At 44.2% G+C, this 24,284-nt stretch overlaps 8 non-coding genes and 1 pseudogene across 8 annotated transcripts; all 9 read right to left on the bottom strand.

Moving 5' to 3' along the window:
- Nucleotides 1-1,876: 1,876 nt before the first annotated feature.
- On the bottom strand, nucleotides 1,877-2,067 carry LOC130313089 (U2 spliceosomal RNA). The gene has a single exon (XR_008861110.1). It is a non-coding gene; the product is annotated as a U2 spliceosomal RNA (small nuclear RNA).
- A 2,095-nt stretch (nucleotides 2,068-4,162) lies between these two features.
- On the bottom strand, nucleotides 4,163-4,357 carry LOC130313145 (U2 spliceosomal RNA). Its single transcript, XR_008861161.1, has one exon. It is a non-coding gene; the product is annotated as a U2 spliceosomal RNA (small nuclear RNA).
- Nucleotides 4,358-11,224: 6,867 nt separating this feature from the next.
- LOC130313088 (U2 spliceosomal RNA) lies at nucleotides 11,225-11,415 on the bottom strand. The gene has a single exon (XR_008861109.1). It is a non-coding gene; the product is annotated as a U2 spliceosomal RNA (small nuclear RNA).
- Nucleotides 11,416-13,504: 2,089 nt separating this feature from the next.
- LOC130313087 (U2 spliceosomal RNA) lies at nucleotides 13,505-13,695 on the bottom strand. Its single transcript, XR_008861108.1, has one exon. It is a non-coding gene; the product is annotated as a U2 spliceosomal RNA (small nuclear RNA).
- A 2,098-nt stretch (nucleotides 13,696-15,793) lies between these two features.
- On the bottom strand, nucleotides 15,794-16,003 carry LOC130313146 (U2 spliceosomal RNA; annotated as a pseudogene).
- A 655-nt stretch (nucleotides 16,004-16,658) lies between these two features.
- Nucleotides 16,659-16,846, bottom strand: LOC130313186 (U2 spliceosomal RNA). Its single transcript, XR_008861185.1, has one exon. It is a non-coding gene; the product is annotated as a U2 spliceosomal RNA (small nuclear RNA).
- Nucleotides 16,847-18,938: 2,092 nt separating this feature from the next.
- Nucleotides 18,939-19,129, bottom strand: LOC130313086 (U2 spliceosomal RNA). The gene has a single exon (XR_008861107.1). It is a non-coding gene; the product is annotated as a U2 spliceosomal RNA (small nuclear RNA).
- A 2,106-nt stretch (nucleotides 19,130-21,235) lies between these two features.
- LOC130313085 (U2 spliceosomal RNA) lies at nucleotides 21,236-21,426 on the bottom strand. Its single transcript, XR_008861106.1, has one exon. It is a non-coding gene; the product is annotated as a U2 spliceosomal RNA (small nuclear RNA).
- A 2,106-nt stretch (nucleotides 21,427-23,532) lies between these two features.
- On the bottom strand, nucleotides 23,533-23,725 carry LOC130313167 (U2 spliceosomal RNA). Its single transcript, XR_008861175.1, has one exon. It is a non-coding gene; the product is annotated as a U2 spliceosomal RNA (small nuclear RNA).
- Between the last annotated feature and the right edge of the window lie 559 nt (nucleotides 23,726-24,284).

Raw genomic sequence — 24,284 nt, 5'->3', positions numbered from 1 at the left:
AATCCATAACCCGGATTTGCCAGGAACCCTTCTTACTCCTCCTACTTGCATGTGACACTGGGCTTAGGATCTGCATAGGAAACACACACACAAGCACACACCTACCTTTGTTGCCTGCAGATGCCTCCTTGGCTGTCCCCAAACGGTATCAAACCAACACCCACGGGAAGCTGTAAGCATAGAGGACATGCCTGCACCCCATTGGACTTACCTGTGTGGGTTAAATCCGGGTTATTTGACAACCTATGGCGGTGATGGTTCTGCTCAGGCAGAGCAGTGCTGATGCTCCTCATAAAGCTGTCGCTGCTGTGAAGGTTCTAGGTGACATCACAAATCCCTTTGGTTACATACACAACAAAGCTGGGTTGTTGTTGTTTACACTCTGCAAGGCCTGTGGAAGTGAGTGACATCATAGCACTGTAGTTCTGAGGGTTCAAGATGGATGCAACAATCTCCTGTTGCTTCTATGAAGGCCGTAATAGACGACATCACCAAACAGCTCCATAGTCACATACACAGCAAAGGAGAGATGTTGTTTACACCTAGTGATGTCAGTGGTATTGAGTGACATCACAGCACAGTGCTAAGGCTCCTGGGCCTGGACACAGCAGCGGCTGCAATATCTCAACGGAGAATACGTTTATATCTATGTGTGTGTGTGCGCATATATATATATATATATATATATATATATATATATATTTCTCCGCCGAAATCACTTTTAAACCCATTTCCACCTTTTTTTCCCTTCTCTTCCTCTTACTTTTTTTTCACGTTTTTTTACGTTTTTCTCCTTTTCGCCTCTTTTCTGGGCGTATTATTCTTCTTTTTCTTCTTTTTTTTTCGTCTAATGCATACCCCATCAGTGCAGCAATGCTTATTCAATACCGCCAGCAGATGGAGACACTGGGGGATAATTTTCTAAGGATTTATACTGATTTTTCCTGTCTGAATTTGTCGCACAGAAAGTTGCAGGCCAAATATGTGTGACATTTCTGCGACTTTAGCTTCTAGAGCATTTTTACAACATTATACATAGGTGCTGAATACATAAAAAGCGACTGTTCAGCGACAGACAAGTCGCATCGGCTGAAAGTAGGCCAGAATGTCAGTCCATGTTGGAGCAGGTTTAGATACAGTCTAAAGCATAGATCTCAAAGTCTGTGCACAGAATTTAGCAAGGGCCTCGCACCTTCTGATGCATCAGGTAGGTGCACAATAGCATAGCCTAACCCTCTGTACTTTGGTCTATATTGATGCGGGACATAGACAGCCAGCTGATGACCAATCCATTAGTGCAATGGATGGCTGGAAGCATTTGTCTTTGCCTTTGCAATACCACAGAAGCAATGCATGGTCAATGTACAGCAATGACACACCTGTGTGAACAGCCAGGAGACCCCCCCCCCCCCCATGTTATGTTACATAGTTACATAGTTAGTACGGTCGAAAAAAGACATATGTCCATCACGTTCAACCAGGGAATTAAGGGGTAGGGGTGTGGCGCGATATTGGGGAAGGGATGAGATTTTATATTTCTTCATAAGCATTAATCTTATTTTGTCAATTAGGAACATTCAGCACCCACCCGCTATCAAGGCAGCTGCCTATCATGTCATGCCCTACCTGCACAGGTGTGCTGGCTACTCAAATGATCCAATTAAGGAGGCCATTTAGTCAGCAGCAGCAGAAGTCCTGTGCCTGGACGCTCCAACAGGGGCCAGACACAAGCAGAAGCAGAAGCAGCAGAAGCAGCAGCAGCACCACCTTTTGTTTTTTGGCTGCAGCAGCAGCAAGGCCCACAGGGCTGGCTAGCTGGCTAGCCAGCAAGCAGGTAGCAATGAAAGTAGGAATCTTTCTTTTTAACCCTGTAAGGGGGTGGTGCACTGTACCCGAAGATACTGCCATATCGGGTCAATGCATAGGGCGACGGAAGCAAGCTTCGAAATCGGCCCCCGTTCTCAAAAATCCATTTAATATATGGTCCCCAGATAGGGGACGTATCAGATATTAAACTGATAAGAACAGATACTACACTTGATCTTAGCCAAAAGGCCGAGAAGCGATAACCGTGAAAGGGGCGGGCCCAACAAGGTCCCCTTCATGGGCACTATCACTGCTTGCTGTCAGGGAGGCTGCCAGACAATTTTCCATGCACACTCTGGGCTGGGGGGCAGTCAACCACCAGTACACACAGCAGAACCTAAACCCATACCATTATTGCTAAGCAGCAAGACAGGGGCCCATTGCACTCCCACGGGGCCTTTTTAAATGCAATCCATAACCCGGATTTGCCAGGAACCCTTCTTACTCCTCCTACTTGCATGTGACACTGGGCTTAGGATCTGCATAGGAAACACACACACAAGCACACACCTACCTTTGTTGCCTGCAGATGCCTCCTTGGCTGTCCCCAAACGGTATCAAACCAACACCCACGGGAAGCTGTAAGCATAGAGGACATGCCTGCACCCCATTGGACTTACCTGTGTGGGTTAAATCCGGGTTATTTGACAACCTATGGCGGTGATGGTTCTGCTCAGGCAGAGCAGTGCTGATGCTCCTCATAAAGCTGTCGCTGCTGTGAAGGTTCTAGGTGACATCACAAATCCCTTTGGTTACATACACAACAAAGCTGGGTTGTTGTTGTTTACACTCTGCAAGGCCTGTGGAAGTGAGTGACATCATAGCACTGTAGTTCTGAGGGTTCAAGATGGATGCAACAATCTCCTGTTGCTTCTATGAAGGCCGTAATAGACGACATCACCAAACAGCTCCATAGTCACATACACAGCAAAGGAGAGATGTTGTTTACACCTAGTGATGTCAGTGGTATTGAGTGACATCACAGCACAGTGCTAAGGCTCCTGGGCCTGGACACAGCAGCGGCTGCAATATCTCAACGGAGAATACGTTTATATCTATGTGTGTGTGTGCGCATATATATATATATATATATATATATATATATATATATATATATATTTCTCCGCCGAAATCACTTTTAAACCCATTTCCACCTTTTTTCCCTTCTCTTCCTCTTACTTTTTTTTCACGTTTTTTTACGTTTTTCTCCTTTTCGCCTCTTTTCTGGGCGTATTATTCTTCTTTTTCTTCTTTTTTTTCGTCTAATGCATACCCCATCAGTGCAGCAATGCTTATTCAATACCGCCAGCAGATGGAGACACTGGGGGATAATTTTCTAAGGATTTATACTGATTTTTCCTGTCTGAATTTGTCGCACAGAAAGTTGCAGGCCAAATATGTGTGACATTTCTGCGACTTTAGCTTCTAGAGCATTTTTACAACATTATACATAGGTGCTGAATACATAAAAAGCGACTGTTCAGCGACAGACAAGTCGCATCGGCTGAAAGTAGGCCAGAATGTCAGTCCATGTTGGAGCAGGTTTAGATACAGTCTAAAGCATAGATCTCAAAGTCTGTGCACAGAATTTAGCAAGGGCCTCGCACCTTCTGATGCATCAGGTAGGTGCACAATAGCATAGCCTAACCCTCTGTACTTTGGTCTATATTGATGCGGGACATAGACAGCCAGCTGATGACCAATCCATTAGTGCAATGGATGGCTGGAAGCATTTGTCTTTGCCTTTGCAATACCACAGAAGCAATGCATGGTCAATGTACAGCAATGACACACCTGTGTGAACAGCCAGGAGACCCCCCCCCCCCCCCCCCCATGTTATGTTACATAGTTACATAGTTAGTACGGTCGAAAAAAGACATATGTCCATCACGTTCAACCAGGGAATTAAGGGGTAGGGGTGTGGCGCGATATTGGGGAAGGGATGAGATTTTATATTTCTTCATAAGCATTAATCTTATTTTGTCAATTAGGAACATTCAGCACCCACCCGCTATCAAGGCAGCTGCCTATCATGTCATGCCCTACCTGCACAGGTGTGCTGGCTACTCAAATGATCCAATTAAGGAGGCCATTTAGTCAGCAGCAGCAGAAGTCCTGTGCCTGGACGCTCCAACAGGGGCCAGACACAAGCAGAAGCAGAAGCAGCAGAAGCAGCAGCAGCACCACCTTTTGTTTTTTGGCTGCAGCAGCAGCAAGGCCCACAGGGCTGGCTAGCTGGCTAGCCAGCAAGCAGGTAGCAATGAAAGTAGGAATCTTTCTTTTTAACCCTGTAAGGGGGTGGTGCACTGTACCCGAAGATACTGCCATATCGGGTCAATGCATAGGGCGACGGAAGCAAGCTTCGAAATCGGCCCCCGTTCTCAAAAATCCATTTAATATATGGTCCCCAGATAGGGGACGTATCAGATATTAAACTGATAAGAACAGATTTTTTTTTACATTTTTATTGAAAAAACTCAAAAACTTAAATACATCACAAAAAATGTTTACAATACATCAAATACTGTTTTCCATAAATGTAAATTCCACATAGCTAATGCTTTTTTCTGCCCATATCTCTTTTTATCAATTAAATAGTACAAGTAAACTTCACTGTATATCATCTTCAAACATTCTTTTTCACAAATAAAATCTCTTTTGAAGACAAGGATATTACGAACTTTCCATAATACATTTTTTGTACAGTTGATAAAAATCCACAAAATTCTCTCTTTTTCTTTCATAACTCCATCACTTTTGCCATATAAAACAACTTCATGATTTAAAACTTTTAGACCTGTTAGGAATTTCAATAAAGAACCAATTAGTCTAAAAACCTTTTGTGCAAAATAACAATTCCAGAAAAGGTGCAAAACAGTTTCATCTATATTGCAATTATCCCGGGGACAGACACATACAGCATTTAGACCTCTTCTATATTGGAAAAATCTTACCGGAAGACACTCATGGATAATCATCCATGCTAAATCCTTGTGCTCATTAAAAAGATATGGCTCGTTTACCTTTTTCCATATTTGTACACACCTATTATAAGAAAAATTAGAGACCATACATATTTCTTCTTGCAAATTTAACTGTACTTCTATCTTGCGAGCATCCCTCAAGGTTAACAAGTCAAAGTCTTTAAGGTTATACATACGTATAATTTTTTCTAAGATGACATAATGTTTAGGCGGAGTTAAAAGTACAGGAGAAGATAATGATAAAAACACCCATTCTCTTTTTCTAAAAATATGTCCCGCAGAGTACTTTAAAAAACAGGACCATACACTTTTCATAAAAAGTCCCCTAAAACACCAACTAAAAAACCTTAAGTATAAAAATTTTCTAATACAGGGAACCTGTTTTCCTCCATTTTTTTGTGACTTATACATAGTATCTCTTTTTAATTTTTCTGCTTTAGAACTCCATAGAAACTCAAAGAGAATCCTCTGAAGTTGCCTAGACATAAGTTCATTAGGAGGATAAATCATATTTAAATAGAGCATAATGGGTATTAGCATAGCCTTAATCACCAAAATTTTACCTTCTAAGGATAATTTCCTTAGGGACCAAAAGTCTACCTTTTTCTTTACCTTTTCTTTTACCATTAGCCAACTTTCCTCACCATTGTTATTTTTATCAAAGATGACTCCAAGGATTTTTATTTTTTCTGACTGTAATTTTAGGTTTGGTATTTGCACGTTTTCCCATTTACCTATATAAAAACAGTCACATTTAGATAAATTAAGTTTAAAAGCAGAAGCTTTACAAAAGAAATCAGTAACATCAACAACTCTTTGTAAAGAGAAGGCACTTTCACAAAAAACATTAATATCATCCATATAGCCACACACTTTAAGGGTGGCATTATTACCTCCAGGAACTGGCACTCCTTTTATTATTTTATCATTCCTTATTAAGTTTAACAGAGGTTCTATTGCACATATAAACAGTATAGGAGACAGAGGGCAGCCTTGCTTTACCCCTGATGATAAATTAATAAAATCTGTAAGGAAACCATTTATTAAAATCCTGCTAAAAGAACCTTTATATAAGAGAGCAATTTGCTTAATAAATATGTTAGGAAAACCCATGCGTTGTAAAACCATCCATAAAAAACAATGTGATACTCTATCGAACGCTTTATGAAAATCTAGAGATAGAATGGCTAGACTTTGATTCCGCTCTTGCTGATACCATATGACGTCCCTAATAGCATTTAAAGGTTCAGCTACACTCCTTCCTGGGACACCACATACCTGATCCACATGGATGACCTTGTACAAAAACGGCTTCATTCTGTTAACAAAAATTTTTGACATAATCTTATAATCAACATTAAGAAGCGTAATTGGTCTCCAATTTTCTAAGCTGTTCCTATCCCCCTTTTTGGGGATCAGAGACACTATACCACTCCTCCAAGATAAAGGTAGAACATCAGAATTAAAAGCCTCCTTAAAAATATTAAGCAAATCATCTTTAAAAATTTCCCAAAAGGTTTTATAAAACTCTACAGGAAGTCCATCAGAACCTGGTGTTTTACCTGTGGATAAACTTTTAGCAGCAATTTCTAATTCTTGGCATCTTACTTCTGTGCAAAGTGCATCTTGGTCCTCCTTACTTAAACCACAATCTAAAGTGCTTAGGAGAAAATTAGCAGCAGATATATCAATGGGTTTCTCATTAAACAGATCTTGATAAAAGGATTTAGCTTTGGATAACATTCCTACATTAGTAGTTTCATCCTCAATGTTAATCATTAACTTTTTTGTTTCCATTACCTTTTTAAAAAAGAATCTTGTACACTTTTCATCCTTCTCTTTACATTCAACTTTGGAGTTAAAAATTATTTCTTTCCCTTTGTTAGTTATAGCCTTCTGAATATCACTTTTAACACTTAAAATCAGATCGTCTACATATACACCCAGCTCTTTGAGTTGATAATAGGTTTGTAGTTTTGTGTTAAGATCTCTATACCATTTCAATTTCTCTTTTGTTTTTTTAACACCCATCTTAATAAAATACTCTTTAAATTTTACCTTGCAGAATTCCCACCATGCTAAAAGAGAATTAAATTAGTCCTTGAGTTCTGCAATTTTTTAAAAAGATAGATAAAATTACATTTAATTTCTTCATCTTCAAGCAAAGAGACATTCAGACGCCAGACTCCTTTGGCTCTGCAAACCCCATCAAACTTACATGTAGCAGATAAAATCTTATGATCTGAAAAAAAGGTAGAAGTCAATTGCATATTCCCATAAAATGCAAATCCAGAAGCAAAAATATAATCAATCCTTGACATATAAAGGCTATTCCCCCAGGTATACCCAGGGTCATTAGGGAAAGAGGTTCTCCACAAATCTTTTAAATTAAAATCAACTATAAAATCCTTTAGTTGTTTTTCAGTCTTATCTTTCCTTTGTTCAGATCCTCCAGCCCGCTCCTCTCCTGCCATTATACAATTAAAATCACCAGCGATGATAAGCGGGGATGAACCCGGTAAATAAAACTGAATTTTCTCTAATAAATCAGATCTTTCATCCTTATCTGGAGAGGCATATACATTTAAAAGTCTCATATTCATGTCATTATAAATAATATGAACGAGCAGGGCTCTACCGGGTACAATGTCTGTGAAGGAGGTAACTTTATACTCACTGCTCTTGAACAGTATGCCAACACCAGTCACTTTCCTCTCATTATCCCCTGACCACACAGACGGGCCAAGAGTCCATTCAGATCTCAAAGATGAATAATTGATATCATAATCAATGGCACATTCCTGTAAAAATAAAATGTCTGTAGGCAAAGAAGACAAGAAAGAGAATAAAGCAGCCCTCCTCTCCGGGCTCTTCAAACTCCTCACATTGAAGGAGGAGATATTAACACTTGGTAGCTCCTGGGTCATTCATTATCCTCAGACAAAGAACCCCAATCTGCAGGTGGTGACACAAATTCCTCAATATTAACAGGGTCGGATGCTGTTATAACCTTTTGGCAGACAATCTCCACATTCCCCTCGTCTGCACTAACTCGACCACTCCTTTTGATGTTAAGGCCCTTTTCCTCTTTCCGGTCTCTGCTTTTCCTCTTTCGCCGTTCTTCTACATCCATCTCCTCTGTATCCCTTCTGGGCGGTCCAGGACCCTCAACTTCCATGAGAGGAGAAACCCTCACTTCTGTCTCAGGTCCCACGACCTTCCCCGGGGACACAATGCTTTTGGAGACATGAGCCACAGCAGGTATCACAGGAATTCCGGTAGCAGAAGACTCAGGCATCACTTTCAGGGTGTGGGTCTTAGGCACAGGCACAGCATCCATGGAGCTCTTCCTCATCGAGGGACCAGCCGACGTAGCCACAATATTGGCCCAGGAGCGTTGAGGACAATCCTTAAAAGCGTGTCCTTTCTGCTTACACACATTACACAGAATCTCATTTTGACAGTCCAAAGTGGTGTGGCCTTTTTGGCCACATCTTTTGCAAATAACCACTTCCTCTTTGCAAGATTCTTGTGTATGACCATATTCATGGCATTTCCTGCAATAATACGGCATCCCAGGGTAGAATAAATAGCCACGTTTACGCCCAATTAAAAAATTTGCAGGTGGGCGACACAGACCTCCAATTCCTCTCACATCTTCTCTGAACTTAACAGCAAACTTATGCTTTCCAGTCCAAAAGTCCATTGCATTCATTATTTTATGAGAGTATTTGACTTCCGCACAATATTGGTTTAAAAATAAGACAATGTCTCTTATATCCACGTATGGATCGTGCATAGTAACCACCAGTGGAACATCGCCATTAGAATATAGAGCAATGAAAACAAGTCCTTTCATATCCTCCTCATTGGCAAGCTCCCGAACTTTCTCAAACATATGGTCACATGCAGATGCGGAAGTCAAGGTAAGAATGAAAAGTCCTTTACCTGGGTCTTTTAGGCAAAACACATCTTCTCTCTGAATGTGCAATAAATCCAGCATAATTCTCTTGACAAAAAATTCCAAAGTCATCTTCTCCTTTTTCTCCTCATCCACTTCAATACGGAAGGTGTTCTTAATCCGAGTTTCAGTATGCGCAGCAAACCTAAGGGTCGCCATGGGGGATCGCCTTCCCGTTCTTTGTAAGTCCTCCTCCTATAGCAGCATGAGGCTTAAGACGGCTAAAAAAACCGCCGATGCCTCAAGGCCGAAGGTTCGACGAACTCAGAGCCCCTTGACAAGATACAAGATCTTAGCCAAAAGGCCGAGAAGCGATAACCGTGAAAGGGGCGGGCCCAACAAGGTCCCCTTCATGGGCACTATCACTGCTTGCTGTCAGGGAGGCTGCCAGACAATTTTCCATGCACACTCTGGGCTGGGGGGCAGTCAACCACCAGTACACACAGCAGAACCTAAACCCATACCATTATTGCTAAGCAGCAAGACAGGGGCCCATTGCACTCCCACGGGGCCTTTTTAAATGCAATCCATAACCCGGATTTGCCAGGAACCCTTCTTACTCCTCCTACTTGCATGTGACACTGGGCTTAGGATCTGCATAGGAAACACACACACAAGCACACACCTACCTTTGTTGCCTGCAGATGCCTCCTTGGCTGTCCCCAAACGGTATCAAACCAACACCCACGGGAAGCTGTAAGCATAGAGGACATGCCTGCACCCCATTGGACTTACCTGTGTGGGTTAAATCCGGGTTATTTGACAACCTATGGCGGTGATGGTTCTGCTCAGGCAGAGCAGTGCTGATGCTCCTCATAAAGCTGTCGCTGCTGTGAAGGTTCTAGGTGACATCACAAATCCCTTTGGTTACATACACAACAAAGCTGGGTTGTTGTTGTTTACACTCTGCAAGGCCTGTGGAAGTGAGTGACATCATAGCACTGTAGTTCTGAGGGTTCAAGATGGATGCAACAATCTCCTGTTGCTTCTATGAAGGCCGTAATAGACGACATCACCAAACAGCTCCATAGTCACATACACAGCAAAGGAGAGATGTTGTTTACACCTAGTGATGTCAGTGGTATTGAGTGACATCACAGCACAGTGCTAAGGCTCCTGGGCCTGGACACAGCAGCGGCTGCAATATCTCAACGGAGAATACGTTTATATCTATGTGTGTGTGTGCGTATATATATATATATATATATATATATATATATATATATATATATATATTTCTCCGCCGAAATCACTTTTAAACCCATTTCCACCTTTTTTTCCCTTCTCTTCCTCTTACTTTTTTTTCACGTTTTTTTACGTTTTTCTCCTTTTCGCCTCTTTTCTGGGCGTATTATTCTTCTTTTTCTTCTTTTTTTTTCGTCTAATGCATACCCCATCAGTGCAGCAATGCTTATTCAATACCGCCAGCAGATGGAGACACTGGGGGATAATTTTCTAAGGATTTATACTGATTTTTCCTGTCTGAATTTGTCGCACAGAAAGTTGCAGGCCAAATATGTGTGACATTTCTGCGACTTTAGCTTCTAGAGCATTTTTACAACATTATACATAGGTGCTGAATACATAAAAAGCGACTGTTCAGCGACAGACAAGTCGCATCGGCTGAAAGTAGGCCAGAATGTCAGTCCATGTTGGAGCAGGTTTAGATACAGTCTAAAGCATAGATCTCAAAGTCTGTGCACAGAATTTAGCAAGGGCCTCGCACCTTCTGATGCATCAGGTAGGTGCACAATAGCATAGCCTAACCCTCTGTACTTTGGTCTATATTGATGCGGGACATAGACAGCCAGCTGATGACCAATCCATTAGTGCAATGGATGGCTGGAAGCATTTGTCTTTGCCTTTGCAATACCACAGAAGCAATGCATGGTCAATGTACAGCAATGACACACCTGTGTGAACAGCCAGGAGACCCCCCCCCCCCCCCCCATGTTATGTTACATAGTTACATAGTTAGTACGGTCGAAAAAAGACATATGTCCATCACGTTCAACCAGGGAATTAAGGGGTAGGGGTGTGGCGCGATATTGGGGAAGGGATGAGATTTTATATTTCTTCATAAGCATTAATCTTATTTTGTCAATTAGGAACATTCAGCACCCACCCGCTATCAAGGCAGCTGCCTATCATGTCATGCCCTACCTGCACAGGTGTGCTGGCTACTCAAATGATCCAATTAAGGAGGCCATTTAGTCAGCAGCAGCAGAAGTCCTGTGCCTGGACGCTCCAACAGGGGCCAGACACAAGCAGAAGCAGAAGCAGCAGAAGCAGCAGCAGCACCACCTTTTGTTTTTTGGCTGCAGCAGCAGCAAGGCCCACAGGGCTGGCTAGCTGGCTAGCCAGCAAGCAGGTAGCAATGAAAGTAGGAATCTTTCTTTTTAACCCTGTAAGGGGGTGGTGCACTGTACCCGAAGATACTGCCATATCGGGTCAATGCATAGGGCGACGGAAGCAAGCTTCGAAATCGGCCCCCGTTCTCAAAAATCCATTTAATATATGGTCCCCAGATAGGGGACGTATCAGATATTAAACTGATAAGAACAGATACTACACTTGATCTTAGCCAAAAGGCCGAGAAGCGATAACCGTGAAAGGGGCGGGCCCAACAAGGTCCCCTTCATGGGCACTATCACTGCTTGCTGTCAGGGAGGCTGCCAGACAATTTTCCATGCACACTCTGGGCTGGGGGGCAGTCAACCACCAGTACACACAGCAGAACCTAAACCCATACCATTATTGCTAAGCAGCAAGACAGGGGCCCATTGCACTCCCACGGGGCCTTTTTAAATGCAATCCATAACCCGGATTTGCCAGGAACCCTTCTTACTCCTCCTACTTGCATGTGACACTGGGCTTAGGATCTGCATAGGAAACACACACACAAGCACACACCTACCTTTGTTGCCTGCAGATGCCTCCTTGGCTGTCCCCAAACGGTATCAAACCAACACCCACGGGAAGCTGTAAGCATAGAGGACATGCCTGCACCCCATTGGACTTACCTGTGTGGGTTAAATCCGGGTTATTTGACAACCTATGGCGGTGATGGTTCTGCTCAGGCAGAGCAGTGCTGATGCTCCTCATAAAGCTGTCGCTGCTGTGAAGGTTCTAGGTGACATCACAAATCCCTTTGGTTACATACACAACAAAGCTGGGTTGTTGTTGTTTACACTCTGCAAGGCCTGTGGAAGTGAGTGACATCATAGCACTGTAGTTCTGAGGGTTCAAGATGGATGCAACAATCTCCTGTTGCTTCTATGAAGGCCGTAATAGACGACATCACCAAACAGCTCCATAGTCACATACACAGCAAAGGAGAGATGTTGTTTACACCTAGTGATGTCAGTGGTATTGAGTGACATCACAGCACAGTGCTAAGGCTCCTGGGCCTGGACACAGCAGCGGCTGCAATATCTCAACGGAGAATACGTTTATATCTATGTGTGTGTGTGCGCATATATATATATATATATATATATATATATATATATATATATATATATTTCTCCGCCGAAATCACTTTTAAACCCATTTCCACCTTTTTTTCCCTTCTCTTCCTCTTACTTTTTTTTCACGTTTTTTTACGTTTTTCTCCTTTTCGCCTCTTTTCTGGGCGTATTATTCTTCTTTTTCTTCTTTTTTTTCGTCTAATGCATACCCCATCAGTGCAGCAATGCTTATTCAATACCGCCAGCAGATGGAGACACTGGGGGATAATTTTCTAAGGATTTATACTGATTTTTCCTGTCTGAATTTGTCGCACAGAAAGTTGCAGGCCAAATATGTGTGACATTTCTGCGACTTTAGCTTCTAGAGCATTTTTACAACATTATACATAGGTGCTGAATACATAAAAAGCGACTGTTCAGCGACAGACAAGTCGCATCGGCTGAAAGTAGGCCAGAATGTCAGTCCATGTTGGAGCAGGTTTAGATACAGTCTAAAGCATAGATCTCAAAGTCTGTGCACAGAATTTAGCAAGGGCCTCGCACCTTCTGATGCATCAGGTAGGTGCACAATAGCATAGCCTAACCCTCTGTACTTTGGTCTATATTGATGCGGGACATAGACAGCCAGCTGATGACCAATCCATTAGTGCAATGGATGGCTGGAAGCATTTGTCTTTGCCTTTGCAATACCACAGAAGCAATGCATGGTCAATGTACAGCAATGACACACCTGTGTGAACAGCCAGGAGACCCCCCCCCCCCCCCCCCCATGTTATGTTACATAGTTACATAGTTAGTACGGTTGAAAAAAGACATATGTCCATCACGTTCAACCAGGGAATTAAGGGGTAGGGGTGTGGCGCGATATTGGGGAAGGGATGAGATTTTATATTTCTTCATAAGCATTAATCTTATTTTGTCAATTAGGAACATTCAGCACCCACCCGCTATCAAGGCAGCTGCCTATCATGTCATGCCCTACCTGCACAGGTGTGCTGGCTACTCAAATGATCCAATTAAGGAGGCCATTTAGTCAGCAGCAGCAGAAGTCCTGTGCCTGGACGCTCCAACAGGGGCCAGACACAAGCAGAAGCAGAAGCAGCAGCAGCACCACCTTTTGTTTTTTGGCTGCAGCAGCAGCAAGGCCCACAGGGCTGGCTAGCTGGCTAGCCAGCAAGCAGGTAGCAATGAAAGTAGGAATCTTTCTTTTTAACCCTGTAAGGGGGTGGTGCACTGTACCCGAAGATACTGCCATATCGGGTCAATGCATAGGGCGACGGAAGCAAGCTTCGAAATCGGCCCCCGTTCTCAAAAATCCATTTAATATATGGTCCCCAGATAGGGGACGTATCAGATATTAAACTGATAAGAACAGATACTACACTTGATCTTAGCCAAAAGGCCGAGAAGCGATAACCGTGAAAGGGGCGGGCCCAACAAGGTCCCCTTCATGGGCACTATCACTGCTTGCTGTCAGGGAGGCTGCCAGACAATTTTCCATGCACACTCTGGGCTGGGGGGCAGTCAACCACCAGTACACACAGCAGAACCTAAACCCATACCATTATTGCTAAGCAGCAAGACAGGGGCCCATTGCACTCCCACGGGGCCTTTTTAAATGCAATCCATAACCCGGATTTGCCAGGAACCCTTCTTACTCCTCCTACTTGCATGTGACACTGGGCTTAGGATCTGCATAGGAAACACACACACAAGCACACACCTACCTTTGTTGCCTGCAGATGCCTCCTTGGCTGTCCCCAAACGGTATCAAACCAACACCCACGGGAAGCTGTAAGCATAGAGGACATGCCTGCACCCCATTGGACTTACCTGTGTGGGTTAAATCCGGGTTATTTGACAACCTATGGCGGTGATGGTTCTGCTCAGGCAGAGCAGTGCTGATGCTCCTCATAAAGCTGTCGCTGCTGTGAAGGTTCTAGGTGACATCACAAATCCCTTTGGTTACATACACAACAAAGCTGGGTTGTTGTTGTTTACACTCTGCAAGGCCTGTGGAAGTGAGTGACATCATAGCACTGTAGTTCTGAGGGTTCAAGATGGATGCAACAATCTCCTGTTGCTTCTATGAAGGCCGTAATAGACGACATCACCAAACAGCTCCATAGTCACATACACAGCAAAGGAGAGATGTTGTTTACACCTAGTGATGTCAGTGGTATTGAGTGACATCACAGCACAGTGCTAAGGCTCCTGGGCCTGGACACAGCAGCGGCTGCAATATCTCAACGGAGAATACGTTTATATCTATGTGTGTGTGTGCGCATATATATATATATATATATATATATATATATATATATATATATATATATTTCTCCGCCGAAATCACTTTTAAACCCATTTCCACCTTTTTTTCCCTTCTCTTCCTCTTACTTTTTTTTCACGTTTTTTTACGTTTTTCTCCTTTTCGCCTCTTTTCTGGGCGTATTATTCTTCTTTTTCTTCTTTTTTTTCGTCTAATGCATACCCCATCAGTGCAGCAATGCTTATTCAATACCGCCAGCAGATGGAGACACTGGGGGATAATTTTCTAAGGATTTATACTGATTTTTCCTGTCTGAATTTGTCGCACAGAAAGTTGCAGGCCAAATATGTGTGACATTTCTGCGACTTTAGCTTCTAGAGCATTTTTACAACATTATACATAGGTGCTGAATACATAAAAAGCGACTGTTCAGCGACAGACAAGTCGCATCGGCTGAAAGTAGGCCAGAATGTCAGTCCATGTTGGAGCAGGTTTAGATACAGTCTAAAGCATAGATCTCAAAGTCTGTGCACAGAATTTAGCAAGGGCCTCGCACCTTCTGATGCATCAGGTAGGTGCACAATAGCATAGCCTAACCCTCTGTACTTTGGTCTATATTGATGCGGGACATAGACAGCCAGCTGATGACCAATCCATTAGTGCAATGGATGGCTGGAAGCATTTGTCTTTGCCTTTGCAATACCACAGAAGCAATGCATGGTCAATGTACAGCAATGACACACCTGTGTGAACAGCCAGGAGACCCCCCCCCCCCCCCCCATGTTATGTTACATAGTTACATAGTTAGTACGGTCGAAAAAAGACATATGTCCATCACGTTCAACCAGGGAATTAAGGGGTAGGGGTGTGGCGCGATATTGGGGAAGGGATGAGATTTTATATTTCTTCATAAGCATTAATCTTATTTTGTCAATTAGGAACATTCAGCACCCACCCGCTATCAAGGCAGCTGCCTATCATGTCATGCCCTACCTGCACAGGTGTGCTGGCTACTCAAATGATCCAATTAAGGAGGCCATTTAGTCAGCAGCAGCAGAAGTCCTGTGCCTGGACGCTCCAACAGGGGCCAGACACAAGCAGAAGCAGAAGCAGCAGAAGCAGCAGCAGCACCACCTTTTGTTTTTTGGCTGCAGCAGCAGCAAGGCCCACAGGGCTGGCTAGCTGGCTAGCCAGCAAGCAGGTAGCAATGAAAGTAGGAATCTTTCTTTTTAACCCTGTAAGGGGGTGGTGCACTGTACCCGAAGATACTGCCATATCGGGTCAATGCATAGGGCGACGGAAGCAAGCTTCGAAATCGGCCCCCGTTCTCAAAAATCCATTTAATATATGGTCCCCAGATAGGGGACGTATCAGATATTAAACTGATAAGAACAGATTTTTTATCTAAAGCCGAGGAACGTGCTTTCGATTCACCCAAAGTGCAAGAAAAAGTGCAAACGTGTTACACTAAAAAAACGTGCACAAAGGATGCGGTCTATCGCAAGCCCTTCTCCGATAGGAGAGAGGCCCCCCAACAAACCTTACCCTTCGCCTCCGGACCAAAAGGTACCTGCGAGGTTCCAGGTTCGATGTCCCTTTTCGCCGAAGCTACTAGGGGACCACAAATGCTCCCGGCATCCCCCTTGGCGTTAGCCAAGGTATCTGCCCGCAGAGCCGATTACGGTAGGTACCCTGCAAAAGCAGGAGTACCCGGGGTGTTTGCAGGGAGGTGCGGAACCTAATGGCCACACACACCTCCCCTAGACCGCCAGGAGGGACACCCAGAAGGGCTACCGCATCCTGACCAATCCTGTGAACACACAACACGCAAAAAGTGACACAGTGAGACAAAAAAGAAATAAATAAGTGAATGTGTGCAGATATACTGCCCGGACATCCGGCCGGATCTATAAAAATTTCTCTGATCCTAGCCAGAAGGCCGGGAATCAAGAGGTGAGTGCCACAAGGTGAAGAGATTATGGTGCCCGTGCTTCAACTCAGTGAGTCTATCCTCCCAGTGAGTTTCGGCACCTCGGGGTCACCACTCCCCGAGGCACAAAAGTACCTCGGCTCTAGACCCTCTCAGCCTCATGGCGAGACCCGGAGGGAACAGGTCACATCGGGGCAGCCGTCGAGCTGATTCCTCAGAACCAGCCCCGGAAAGCCCTGGTACACCTGCATCCTCCATGCAGCACCCATCCCCACCAGCCCCATACCGGCGTTACTGTCCACCGGCATGAAAAACTGATAAGAACAGATACTACACTTGATCTTAGCCAAAAGGCCGAGAAGCGATAACCGTGAAAGGGGCGGGCCCAACAAGGTCCCCTTCATGGGCACTATCACTGCTTGCTGTCAGGGAGGCTGCCAGACAATTTTCCATGCACACTCTGGGCTGGGGGGCAGTCAACCACCAGTACACACAGCAGAACCTAAACCCATACCATTATTGCTAAGCAGCAAGACAGGGGCCCATTGCACTCCCACGGGGCCTTTTTAAATGCAATCCATAACCCGGATTTGCCAGGAACCCTTCTTACTCCTCCTACTTGCATGTGACACTGGGCTTAGGATCTGCATAGGAAACACACACACAAGCACACACCTACCTTTGTTGCCTGCAGATGCCTCCTTGGCTGTCCCCAAACGGTATCAAACCAACACCCACGGGAAGCTGTAAGCATAGAGGACATGCCTGCACCCCATTGGACTTACCTGTGTGGGTTAAATCCGGGTTATTTGACAACCTATGGCGGTGATGGTTCTGCTCAGGCAGAGCAGTGCTGATGCTCCTCATAAAGCTGTCGCTGCTGTGAAGGTTCTAGGTGACATCACAAATCCCTTTGGTTACATACACAACAAAGCTGGGTTGTTGTTGTTTACACTCTGCAAGGCCTGTGGAAGTGAGTGACATCATAGCACTGTAGTTCTGAGGGTTCAAGATGGATGCAACAATCTCCTGTTGCTTCTATGAAGGCCGTAATAGACGACATCACCAAACAGCTCCATAGTCACATACACAGCAAAGGAGAGATGTTGTTTACACCTAGTGATGTCAGTGGTATTGAGTGACATCACAGCACAGTGCTAAGGCTCCTGGGCCTGGACACAGCAGCGGCTGCAATATCTCAACGGAGAATACGTTTATATATATGTGTGTGTGTGCGCGTATATATATATATATATATATATATATATATATATATATTTCTCCGCCGAAATCACTTTTAAACCCATTTCCACCTTTTTTTCCCTTCTCTTCCTCTTACTTTTTTTTCACGTTTTTTTACGTTTTTCTCCTTTTCGCCTCTTTTCTGGGCGTATTATTCTTCTTTTTCTTCTTTTTTTTCGTCTAATGCATACCCCATCAGTGCAGCAATGCTTATTCAATACCGCCAGCAGATGGAGACACTGGGGGATAATTTTCTAAGGATTTATACTGATTTTTCCTGTCTGAATTTTGTCGCACAGAAAGTTGCAGGCCAAATATGTGTGACATTTCTGCGACTTTAGCTTCTAGAGCATTTTTACAACATTATACATAGGTGCTGAATACATAAAAAGCGACTGTTCAGCGACAGACAAGTCGCATCGGCTGAAAGTAGGCCAGAATGTCAGTCCATGTTGGAGCAGGTTTAGATACAGTCTAAAGCATAGATCTCAAAGTCTGTGCACAGAATTTAGCAAGGGCCTCGCACCTTCTGATGCATCAGGTAGGTGCACAATAGCATAGCCTAACCCTCTGTACTTTGGTCTATATTGATGCGGGACATAGACAGCCAGCTGATGACCAATCCATTAGTGCAATGGATGGCTGGAAGCATTTGTCTTTGCCTTTGCAATACCACAGAAGCAATGCATGGTCAATGTACAGCAATGACACACCTGTGTGAACAGCCAGGAGACCCCCCCCCCCCCCCCCCCCATGTTATGTTACATAGTTACATAGTTAGTACGGTCGAAAAAAGACATATGTCCATCACGTTCAACCAGGGAATTAAGGGGTAGGGGTGTGGCGCGATATTGGGGAAGGGATGAGATTTTATATTTCTTCATAAGCATTAATCTTATTTTGTCAATTAGGAACATTCAGCACCCACCCGCTATCAAGGCAGCTGCCTATCATGTCATGCCCTACCTGCACAGGTGTGCTGGCTACTCAAATGATCCAATTAAGGAGGCCATTTAGTCAGCAGCAGCAGAAGTCCTGTGCCTGGACGCTCCAACAGGGGCCAGACACAAGCAGAAGCAGAAGCAGCAGAAGCAGCAGCAGCACCACCTTTTGTTTTTTGGCTGCAGCAGCAGCAAGGCCCACAGGGCTGGCTAGCTGGCTAGCCAGCAAGCAGGTAGCAATGAAAGTAGGAATCTTTCTTTTTAACCCTGTAAGGGGGTGGTGCACTGTACCCGAAGATACTGCCATATCGGGTCAATGCATAGGGCGACGGAAGCAAGCTTCGAAATCGGCCCCCGTTCTCAAAAATCCATTTAATATATGGTCCCCAGATAGGGGACGTATCAGATATTAAACTGATAAGAACAGATACTACACTTGATCTTAGCCAAAAGGCCGAGAAGCGATAACCGTGAAAGGGGCGGGCCCAACAAGGTCCCCTTCATGGGCACTATCACTGCTTGCTGTCAGGGAGGCTGCCAGACAATTTTCCATGCACACTCTGGGCTGGGGGGCAGTCAACCACCAGTACACACAGCAGAACCTAAACCCATACCATTATTGCTAAGCAGCAAGACAGGGGCCCATTGCACTCCCACGGGGCCTTTTTAAATGCAATCCATAACCCGGATTTGCCAGGAACCCTTCTTACTCCTCCTACTTGCATGTGACACTGGGCTTAGGATCTGCATAGGAAACACACACACAAGCACACACCTACCTTTGTTGCCTGCAGATGCCTCCTTGGCTGTCCCCAAACGGTATCAAACCAACACCCACGGGAAGCTGTAAGCATAGAGGACATGCCTGCACCCCATTGGACTTACCTGTGTGGGTTAAATCCGGGTTATTTGACAACCTATGGCGGTGATGGTTCTGCTCAGGCAGAGCAGTGCTGATGCTCCTCATAAAGCTGTCGCTGCTGTGAAGGTTCTAGGTGACATCACAAATCCCTTTGGTTACATACACAACAAAGCTGGGTTGTTGTTGTTTACACTCTGCAAGGCCTGTGGAAGTGAGTGACATCATAGCACTGTAGTTCTGAGGGTTCAAGATGGATGCAACAATCTCCTGTTGCTTCTATGAAGGCCGTAATAGACGACATCACCAAACAGCTCCATAGTCACATACACAGCAAAGGAGAGATGTTGTTTACACCTAGTGATGTCAGTGGTATTGAGTGACATCACAGCACAGTGCTAAGGCTCCTGGGCCTGGACACAGCAGCGGCTGCAATATCTCAACGGAGAATACGTTTATATCTATGTGTGTGTGTGCGCATATATATATATATATATATATATATATATATATATATATATATATATATATATATTTCTCCGCCGAAATCACTTTTAAACCCATTTCCACCTTTTTTTCCCTTCTCTTCCTCTTACTTTTTTTTCACGTTTTTTTACGTTTTTCTCCTTTTCGCCTCTTTTCTGGGCGTATTATTCTTCTTTTTCTTCTTTTTTTTCGTCTAATGCATACCCCATCAGTGCAGCAATGCTTATTCAATACCGCCAGCAGATGGAGACACTGGGGGATAATTTTCTAAGGATTTATACTGATTTTTCCTGTCTGAATTTGTCGCACAGAAAGTTGCAGGCCAAATATGTGTGACATTTCTGCGACTTTAGCTTCTAGAGCATTTTTACAACATTATACATAGGTGCTGAATACATAAAAAGCGACTGTTCAGCGACAGACAAGTCGCATCGGCTGAAAGTAGGCCAGAATGTCAGTCCATGTTGGAGCAGGTTTAGATACAGTCTAAAGCATAGAACTCAAAGTCTGTGCACAGAATTTAGCAAGGGCCTCGCACCTTCTGATGCATCAGGTAGGTGCACAATAGCATAGCCTAACCCTCTGTACTTTGGTCTATATTGATGCGGGACATAGACAGCCAGCTGATGACCAATCCATTAGTGCAATGGATGGCTGGAAGCATTTGTCTTTGCCTTTGCAATACCACAGAAGCAATGCATGGTCAATGTACAGCAATGACACACCTGTGTGAACAGCCAGGAGACCCCCCCCCCCCCCCCCCCATGTTATGTTACATAGTTACATAGTTAGTACGGTCGAAAAAAGACATATGTCCATCACGTTCAACCAGGGAATTAAGGGGTAGGGGTGTGGCGCGATATTGGGGAAGGGATGAGATTTTATATTTCTTCATAAGCATTAATCTTATTTTGTCAATTAGGAACATTCAGCACCCACCCGCTATCAAGGCAGCTGCCTATCATGTCATGCCCTACCTGCACAGGTGTGCTGGCTACTCAAATGATCCAATTAAGGAGGCCATTTAGTCAGCAGCAGCAGAAGTCCTGTGCCTGGACGCTCCAACAGGGGCCAGACACAAGCAGAAGCAGAAGCAGCAGAAGCAGCAGCAGCACCACCTTTTGTTTTTTGGCTGCAGCAGCAGCAAGGCCCACAGGGCTGGCTAGCTGGCTAGCCAGCAAGCAGGTAGCAATGAAAGTAGGAATCTTTCTTTTTAACCCTGTAAGGGGGTGGTGCACTGTACCCGAAGATACTGCCATATCGGGTCAATGCATAGGGCGACGGAAGCAAGCTTCGAAATCGGCCCCCGTTCTCAAAAATCCATTTAATATATGGTCCCCAGATAGGGGACGTATCAGATATTAAACTGATAAGAACAGATACTACACTTGATCTTAGCCAAAAGGCCGAGAAGCGATAACCGTGAAAGGGGCGGGCCCAACAAGGTCCCCTTCATGGGCACTATCACTGCTTGCTGTCAGGGAGGCTGCCAGACAATTTTCCATGCACACTCTGGGCTGGGGGGCAGTCAACCACCAGTACACACAGCAGAACCTAAACCCATACCATTATTGCTAAGCAGCAAGACAGGGGCCCATTGCACTCCCACGGGGCCTTTTTAAATGCAATCCATAACCCGGATTTGCCAGGAACCCTTCTTACTCCTCCTACTTGCATGTGACACTGGGCTTAGGATCTGCATAGGAAACACACACACAAGCACACACCTACCTTTGTTGCCTGCAGATGCCTCCTTGGCTGTCCCCAAACGGTATCAAACCAACACCCACGGGAAGCTGTAAGCATAGAGGACATGCCTGCACCCCATTGGACTTACCTGTGTGGGTTAAATCCGGGTTATTTGACAACCTATGGCGGTGATGGTTCTGCTCAGGCAGAGCAGTGCTGATGCTCCTCATAAAGCTGTCGCTGCTGTGAAGGTTCTAGGTGACATCACAAATCCCTTTGGTTACATACACAACAAAGCTGGGTTGTTGTTGTTTACACTCTGCAAGGCCTGTGGAAGTGAGTGACATCATAGCACTGTAGTTCTGAGGGTTCAAGATGGATGCAACAATCTCCTGTTGCTTCTATGAAGGCCGTAATAGACGACATCACCAAACAGCTCCATAGTCACATACACAGCAAAGGAGAGATGTTGTTTACACCTAGTGATGTCAGTGGTATTGAGTGACATCACAGCACAGTGCTAAGGCTCCTGGGCCTGGACACAGCAGCGGCTGCAATATCTCAACGGAGAATACGTTTATATCTATGTGTGTGTGTGCGCATATATATATATATATATATATATATATATATATATATATATATATATATATATATTTCTCCGCCGAAATCACTTTTAAACCCATTTCCACCTTTTTTTCCCTTCTCTTCCTCTTACTTTTTTTTCACGTTTTTTTACGTTTTTCTCCTTTTCGCCTCTTTTCTGGGCGTATTATTCTTCTTTTTCTTCTTTTTTTTCGTCTAATGCATACCCCATCAGTGCAGCAATGCTTATTCAATACCGCCAGCAGATGGAGACACTGGGGGATAATTTTCTAAGGATTTATACTGATTTTTCCTGTCTGAATTTGTCGCACAGAAAGTTGCAGGCCAAATATGTGTGACATTTCTGCGACTTTAGCTTCTAGAGCATTTTTACAACATTATACATAGGTGCTGAATACATAAAAAGCGACTGTTCAGCGACAGACAAGTCGCATCGGCTGAAAGTAGGCCAGAATGTCAGTCCATGTTGGAGCAGGTTTAGATACAGTCTAAAGCATAGATCTCAAAGTCTGTGCACAGAATTTAGCAAGGGCCTCGCACCTTCTGATGCATCAGGTAGGTGCACAATAGCATAGCCTAACCCTCTGTACTTTGGTCTATATTGATGCGGGACATAGACAGCCAGCTGATGACCAATCCATTAGTGCAATGGATGGCTGGAAGCATTTGTCTTTGCCTTTGCAATACCACAGAAGCAATGCATGGTCAATGTACAGCAATGACACACCTGTGTGAACAGCCAGGAGACCCCCCCCCCCCCCCCCCCATGTTATGTTACATAGTTACATAGTTAGTACGGTCGAAAAAAGACATATGTCCATCACGTTCAACCAGGGAATTAAGGGGTAGGGGTGTGGCGCGATATTGGGGAAGGGATGAGATTTTATATTTCTTCATAAGCATTAATCTTATTTTGTCAATTAGGAACATTCAGCACCCACCCGCTATCAAGGCAGCTGCCTATCATGTCATGCCCTACCTGCACAGGTGTGCTGGCTACTCAAATGATCCAATTAAGGAGGCCATTTAGTCAGCAGCAGCAGAAGTCCTGTGCCTGGACGCTCCAACAGGGGCCAGACACAAGCAGAAGCAGAAGCAGCAGAAGCAGCAGCAGCACCACCTTTTGTTTTTTGGCTGCAGCAGCAGCAAGGCCCACAGGGCTGGCTAGCTGGCTAGCCAGCAAGCAGGTAGCAATGAAAGTAGGAATCTTTCTTTTTAACCCTGTAAGGGGGTGGTGCACTGTACCCGAAGATACTGCCATATCGGGTCAATGCATAGGGCGACGGAAGCAAGCTTCGAAATCGGCCCCCGTTCTCAAAAATCCATTTAATATATGGTCCCCAGATAGGGGACGTATCAGATATTAAACTGATAAGAACAGATTTTTTTTTTTTTTTATAAACCTTCAGGTTTAGACTAAACACCACTTAGATAACGCGTCATTTTTGACTCATGGTAAAGTCTAACTCATCATTAGGTCATTCTTTATTTGTTCAAAGCAAATTCAAAACAAATTCAAATACCATCACCATTACACCCTTACAACATGTCTCCACTTCAAAAATTTCCATATCCCTTCTGCATCTATTTCACCTAATTTCTTTTTATCACGTAAATAAACGGTGTACAACCTATCCAGAATCATTCTTAAACTTCCTTCCACAGTCACATCTTTTCTCTTAAACACATATAAATTTCTAACATCCCACAAGACTTCCTTCACAATCGCCAACAACACAAACAACACTCTTTCATTCTTTCTTCCAATCATACTAAGACCAAACATCACAACCTCATATGAGAACCTATTTATCCCAGTCAACTCCTTACACAACGGACCTATCCCTCTCCATACATTCTGAGCCATGTCACAATTCCAAATCACATGCATCACACTTTCAACCCCACTACAATCTTCCCTCGGACATATTTCACTCCTTCCAATACCTCTATTCCTTTGGAACTCTCTTACTGGTAGGGC

The sequence above is a fragment of the Hyla sarda genome, unplaced genomic scaffold, assembly GCF_029499605.1.
Source record: "Hyla sarda isolate aHylSar1 unplaced genomic scaffold, aHylSar1.hap1 scaffold_175, whole genome shotgun sequence".
Taxonomy (NCBI): Eukaryota; Metazoa; Chordata; class Amphibia; order Anura; family Hylidae; genus Hyla; species Hyla sarda.
This window is presented reverse-complemented; position numbering and strand designations above follow the sequence as displayed.